General features: G+C 42.5%; 1 long non-coding RNA gene across 1 annotated transcript; it reads left to right on the forward strand.

Moving 5' to 3' along the window:
- The first annotated feature begins 870 nt into the window (after nucleotides 1-870).
- Nucleotides 871-1,429, forward strand: LOC124699787. Its single transcript, XR_007001523.1, has 2 exons — nucleotides 871-970; nucleotides 1,072-1,429. It is a non-coding gene; the product is annotated as an uncharacterized LOC124699787 (long non-coding RNA).
- The last annotated feature ends 5,958 nt before the right edge of the window (nucleotides 1,430-7,387 follow it).

Below are 7,387 nucleotides of genomic sequence, written 5' to 3' on the forward strand. Positions count from 1 at the left end.
GCAATTTCAGAGGTGAGAGCAAGTGTGTTTGTTTTATAAAGCGAATAATCTGTTATTTTTAGGCGTCGTCTGAATCTGTCTTTGGTATGAGACCATGTAGATATTGCAAAACGGTATGTTCGGTTAGCGGTGCAACAGAGAGTCCTTGTATAAGCGCAACAATGGAGCTTGATGCTGTGGATAATTCGGTCAGTGGAGTTGATAGCCCTGCACCACCGTTTTTGATGTCTTTGATACCTGGCTTAAGAGTTAATAGCACAGGAGGTACAAGAAGTTGTCTCGCGGGTGCACTTTCATACAACTAGTTGCAAAATGTCATGGACTGGTACATGACTTTGTTTTTCGGGTGCACCTTAGTACAGAACGTCTATGGTGACGACGCGTGTGCTGCCACGGTGGCGAATGGTCACGGGCGTTGCATCTTGTATTATTTCCAAAACCCCCCTGAGCTGTAGCGAAAATAGCAGGTTAGTTTCAATCAGAGATCCTGTGTGTGTGGATAACCCTGGGTAGGAGCGGCGGGCGACGGTATCAGAGCACTCGCCCATGTCGACGACGGCTGCAGCTGAGCGTCCCTGACCATGCCGCCTCCCCTGTCCAGCCCTCGCCGCCTGCAATCCCTGCATCGCCGCCCCTTACATCGTCTCCTACCTCACTCCTAGCCATGGCCGGAGGTAGCTCTGTTATCCAATGTCAGCGTTGCCCCGACCAGCAGGCACGTCGTAGTCCCGAGTCCCTACCTTAGTCGTCGTCGCCGCCCCGACCAGCAGCGTCGTTGCCATCACGACCAGAAGCTCTCCGCTCGACAGCGGCCTCGTGGTCATCCGCCGCGCCGCCGGCACCGCGGCCTCACGGATGTCCTCCGCGCCCCCGTCGTCCAGGCAATCGGAGCCGTGGCGGGCGTGGTGTCACCGACGGTGTGCGACCGCGTGGTAGCAGAGGGGTGATGGACTCGAAATCGTCTGAGAAGGTTAGTAATTTGTTACCCCTCTTTGATTTTACCTCATGTTCTCTAAATTTCTCTATTTTGCACACAGTTAACTGACAGAGAATTGATGTTGCCATGCTCAGATAAGGGAGATGAGCAGATCGTCGGGGAAGCAAGCTGGATTGCCGGCAAGATTGACTGTGATTGCTTGCTGAAGAAATAGTGCATGTATAGGAAGATTGTTGTGAAACTTGCTGAAGAGAAATTGATGTTGAAGAATGGAACTATTCAGCAAAAGGGAGCTATACTGAAGATGAAGACATGGAGAAAGATGAGCGCAAAGGCTCAGTTGGCACAGAATATGGCTAGGGGTAGAAAAGAACTATTATCTGTCATTTTTGTAGTTGGATGTAGCATTGTGTATGTAGTCTGTGCTTTGTATGAAACAATGAGAGAATTGTGTAAGGTCAAATGAAATAAAATCTGGGTTGTCATATTCTATGAAATGTATCATATTCTGTGAAATGCAAGATTATTATGAATTATGATAAGTGCCCAAGCAGTGGAGATGGCAAATGGCAGGACATATTCAGTAGTACACCAAAATGCATGCACATCACAGAACAAATGCAACAAAGAATTGCGGAACAAATGCAATGTAGTATCTGTAGTTCGCTATGACAGATAAGTTGGAGGAGATTTAGTACCGCACAAATAGATAATATATAGTATATGCAGTTCACTATGCCAGATAAGTTCAATATGCCAGTGCCAAATAATTAGCACATAACAAAATAATGTAGAAACACCAAACTAACTATTAGCTTCAGGAGGGGCAGTCTGTGTTGTATCAATCTCGACTGCTTCTTCATTCAAATCTGCGGTTCAACTTGTGTTGTTGGATGAGAACTGTCATCACCAAATGCCATGTAGTAAAGAGATCCGGGGCCCGTGTTGTAATTTCTTGTTCTAGATCTTCCTCTTGCAGGAGCTGCCGTATGAGAAGTGCTTGCCGGAGGTGCTCTTTTCTTGCCTCTACTAGAGCTCTGTGATGCACTTACTTCCCCTGTTCGTTGTTGCAAGTGTGCTTCCTCTTCCTCTACCTTTCCTTCTGGAACTTGTAGCATTTTCCACTCTGTTTCCTCTACCTCTCCCAGTTACTCCTCTTCATCTTGCCATGGCAGTAGTAATTTGTGCTACCGGTATGGAATTTCTTGCTGCAGTTACGAACTCACTTTCTTGTGGTAAAGGGCCATGTGATTTGTTAGGTGCATAGTGGGCACTTTGCTGTAACAAATGCCAGAAAATGAACATCACATTTTAATCTTGATAATATAGGAGGAAATGAACATCACTTTTTAGTACTGATAATATAGCAAAAAATTAACATCACAGTCAAATCAGGACAAACCTCTTGTCCCATTCTATAGACCATGCTGTCCATCTGGTGGGTTGGATCCATGGCAGGGTGCGGCCTTTGGTGGATTATGTTCTGTATACGATTACATTTGTTAGTTTGCTTCACCAAAAAAAATACCCATTTATTATAGTATCAAAAATACCCACTTCTTATACCTCTAGAATAGATGGAATGTCATGTTCTTCTTCTTCCTCTTGTTCTGCAGTAGGAGCAACTTCATTTGCTTCGATGCTCTGCATGTACTTGTCATGCCCTTTCTTATTATGATTTGCCTTCCCACAAATAGAACAGTTGCATGGTCGGGCCACCTCCGGTTAGTGTCTTTGCTCCATCTTTTGTGATCTTCTCTTCCGGTGCTTTCTTTCTATTCTTTTTTGGCCTTCCCATCACCTTGGTGTACAATGGGGGATGGATCTGCATTCCAGGTTGCTTCTCCTAGAACACTCTTGCCCTTAGTGGCACTAACTTGTATGCATAAGCTCTTTTATAAGCCTCAATAGAGTAGCACCTATGCACATATTGATCTGGATCCCTCCTCATAGTCCTGCAACATGCAATTGCATGGTGGCAGGGAATTCCACTCAGCTGCCACCTGTTGCAGTCACAAGTTCTTGCCTTCAAGTCAACATTGTACTCTCTTTCATACTCACATAGTACAAAACATTAGTGATTAGCAGTATTTATTAGCAATTATTAAGCATTATTTGGTAGCAAACATTTATTAAGCAGAATTTACCTATTGAAGACTTCACTGTGATTATTAAGCAACATATCACACTTTGGTAAATCGCTAAAAAAAGCTTTTATCCAAGTGTTTGGTGCAAGCTCCTCAACCCACTTAAATGCATCTTCACTGTCCACCTTCATTTTATCCATATTTCTTTGCCAAGTTGGTATGTTTGTTGATCTCGCAATTGCCCACAAATCATTCTTCAACGTTTCACCTTTGTGCTTCTTATGGAAATTCTGATACAAGTGTCTGACGCAATGTCTATGTTCAGAATCTGGGAACACTTTCTTTACAGCGTTAATTAGCCCCTGATAGTAGTAACAAAACATGACAATCAGTACTAATTTCTATGTTACAATTGTATCCAAATGGCAGTAGCATATAGATAGAGATAATAAGAAAATGTAGTAAATGAATTACAAGAAAATCACAGAAATGTACCTTCTGTTTATCACTCATGATAGTGAAGGGAGAAGTGTTCGTAATGTTCAGATCCTCTTTAAGTGTGGTCAGAAACCATTCCCATGAACTTGTACACTCAACCTCCACTAAACCCATTGCTATTGGGTAGATACAGTCATTAGGATCTACTCCTACAGCTGTCAGAAGTTGTCCTTTGTACCTAGTTTTTATATGGCAACCATCGATACAAATAAATGGTCTGCAACCCTTTAGAAATCCTCTGGTGCAAGCATCATATGACCAGTATAATGTTGAAAGATGTTCCTTTCCTTCTTCTCCAGCTGCTTTGCTTGGAGTTGTTGACAAAAAGAACTTCGATCCAGGGTTAGAAGTAATTAGCTCCTTACCATAATCTCTTAGAGAACTGAATTGTACAGCTTCATCACCATGAATAATTGTCAGTGCCATGTTCCTAGCCCTGGTTAGCTTCCACCTGTTTGGTGACATATTGAACTCTCTTTCAATTTTAGCAGCAAATGTTGCTAGATCCATTTTCTGATTGTCCCTAAATTCGTTGATGAAATATCTTGTCAGAAATGGGGCTGTCAATGCCTTCAGCTCGAAAGTTCCCTCACAAGTGTGCTTTTCCGTGTACTTTCTTATTGTTAGAGCTTCTTTTCTTGAATCACTTGATGCGTTTAGCCTCCATGTGCAACCTTCTTCACAAACTGCATTTATCCTTCCCGCTTCGTTTCTAGTTTTCCTCACTTTGACTCTATTTCTAATGCTATATGCACCCAGAGCATGTCTTAGCTCATTTGCATTGGCAAAAACCATTCCAATCTTAAAAACTGGACTTTCCATGTCAACTTCTGGATTGAACTCACTGAACCTGTATTTCAGATATTCTTCTTCTTCTATTGTTAGCCTCAAATCTTCATCTCTTAAAGCAGCATCATCTTCAAGATCATGAACAACAAGAGGCTCATTATGATCATTGACATCTCTGTCCACTTGAGACTCAAATATGTCGTCATCTCCATCCTCCGCATCCCAGTCACTGTCATAGAATTCTGAGTCAGTCTCACCTTGCTCATCTCCATGTACCACAACTTCACCATCTCCATCGATCTACCCCTGCTTCACCATCTGACTAGCCCCGCCTTCCTCTTCATCTGCAGCTTCTCTTGTATGAGATGTGCTTGCTTCATTTACTGACTGTGGCCCTCCATTGACAATCACATCATCTCGGAGTTTCCTAAGGAAATTTGTATGATCAACAATCAAACACAGTACCTTGTTGTTTGTTGATGCGTTTATCATTTGCACTATATCTGCATCTTTTTCAATGCACACCAACCCATCTGTGAGATCCCTTCCAGGCAAACACCAATACACATGGACCCTCTCATTCACTTCATGTCCTAGCTCTGATAAAATATGGTGTATCCATAACATCGACCATGTTTCAGCACTACAGTTGTCATACAAGTCTCTAGTTCCATCTACATACGTCAGGTCGCTACCAAGTCCACAGAAAAATCCATTGTGCTCGACCTCCACAGTAAACAGATCAGGATTTGCACCTACAAAGTTTAGATAACACAACAAATTTCAGATAATGGATAGCAAAATTCAGAAACCATATGCAATTTTTTCTGCACAAAATTATCTACCTTTTCTATACAGATACGATGCAACAATACTACTTCTTAGCCAGACAACTACATATTTGGGGCCGAATCTGCCTACAAAATTCGCAACCTTTACTCCCTAATGATCATGAACAATGGCAGGAAAAGAGCACACAGAGCACATACTAAACACCACAAATCAATTCGATCGGGCCATAATACACAGATTTGGGGCCGAATATGCCATCCTACGATCCCTACTCGAGCCGATCATCTGCTATAGAAGAACCCTACCTAAACCTTAGGCAATCCAACTGCGCCGCCAGGGAGAACATACGAGATCAACGCAGCCGCGGAGGAGGGAAACGGCGTACCATAATCCGGCGGATCTTCTCTCCAGAGGCGCAGCCGCGGAATCCCCTCCATGGATGATTTCGAAGCCGCGGATTCTCCTCCACGCGAGTCCGACGCGCCGCGAACGACGCAGTTACGATCGGTACGAGGGGAGTAATGGCAATTAATATGTCCAAAGTGGAGATTCTTGTCTATTTACGTCTGCCTATGTGCGTTTGTACTTCAGAAATAGTACTAAAAACTTGGAAGGGGGTATCAGTAAAACTGCTAGCCACACGTCAATGCTTTCGTGGCCACCAGGCTGCTGATTAGGACTAAGTTGGGCAGTGTTCACGGGCTAAACAACTATGTGTACCAGTCCATGACATTTTGCAACTAGTTGTATGAAAGTGCACCCGCAAGACAACTTCTTGTACCTCCTGTGCTATTAACTCCTGGCTTAACTCATTCGGTTTATGACGCTGGTGATGAAACCTCATGCTCGACATTGCCTGACATGTTGGAAAACTCGGAGGGCTCATGGCACGGATTGGAAAGATGAATCTGATGTTAAGTAATGCTAGATGATCATGAAGTAGCTAGATTGTATGGATGTTATAATGTCAGTATAGTACATTGTTATCCAGGTAGTTGTGCCATGACATGTTTCATATGACACTGTTTACTTGATTATTTCATGGCAGCGCTGTAATGGAGGATCAGTTTGCCGATGGTAACGGTGTTGGATGCAAGAACTACCTTGATTTAGCAATATCTGTAGATATGCCCGACTCTGTGCAGCCGCCGGAGGTGTCCAAAACGGTCCAGCCATATTGCAGCAAGGAACAAACAAAGGCCGATGGTGAAGAATCGAAACCATGGCAAAGGAGGTAAAGATTTAGGCGTCAGGATTTGTATTTTTCTTTATAGTTGGGTTTATTGTGTTGCATCTGCAATGACATTCGGTAGATCTCTATTCTAACTACACTTATCTCTAGTCAAATTACTTACTCGTGGTCAAACTTCCCGCTCGGTCACCCATCCTCCCACTACTCCACCTCTAGCACGCTTAACTTCCGAGTTCCATTCCGTCCCGCATCCAAGTGTTACGCGCACATGTATGTGGTACTAGTATCATATCAATCCTATTAACATGTTGGTCGATGTCACATTTTTTTATTGTTTGAATTTCAAATAATTTTTTTCATAAACAAAAATAATGATGTAATAATAATCGTGAATAAATAAATAAACATTTACTTTTTAACTTTTATTATTTTTAATTTTTTTAATTTTTTAAATATATTTTTTTTGCCAAAACCTAAAAATTTGAAAATCTAAAAATTGGGTAAAAGTAATAGTAATCTTTATGCTGGATGCAATTATTAATTTTATTTTTTTGAAAAATATAAAAAATATAAAATCCATAATTTATAGCAAAAACTAAAATCTTCCTGCTTTCGTATTTTCATTTGGAATTTTGAGAATCTAAAAATTGGCTAACCGGGTAAACTAAAATTTTCTTTTGTATTTTACAAACCAAAAAAGGCGATCCAGGGGGGGTGCAGGGTGCGTGGGAGTAAAAAAAACTCGGAAAAACCTTTAGTCCCGGTTGGGGACACCAACCGACACCAACCGGGACTAAAGGTTTTTCCGCCGGCCGCATCCCTCCATACCCCTTTAGTCCCGGTTGGTGTTACCAACCGCGACTAAAGGGGTACCCTTTCGTCTCGGATGGAGCATTAGTCGCGGGTCGCCTCCCGAACCGCGACTAAAGCCCCTTTAGTCGCGGTTCGAATATTTCCGGGACTAATGGGGGTGGACGGAAGCCTCTTTTTCTACTAGTGATTATTGTGGATCGCGGTACGTACATATACTCATTTTTTTGTGTTTTGTCTACTATAAAACAAATAAAGTGTTATGCAGCAAACAGGAGCCGT

The sequence above is a fragment of the Lolium rigidum genome, chromosome 3 (assembly GCF_022539505.1).
Source record: "Lolium rigidum isolate FL_2022 chromosome 3, APGP_CSIRO_Lrig_0.1, whole genome shotgun sequence".
Taxonomy (NCBI): Eukaryota; Viridiplantae; Streptophyta; class Magnoliopsida; order Poales; family Poaceae; genus Lolium; species Lolium rigidum.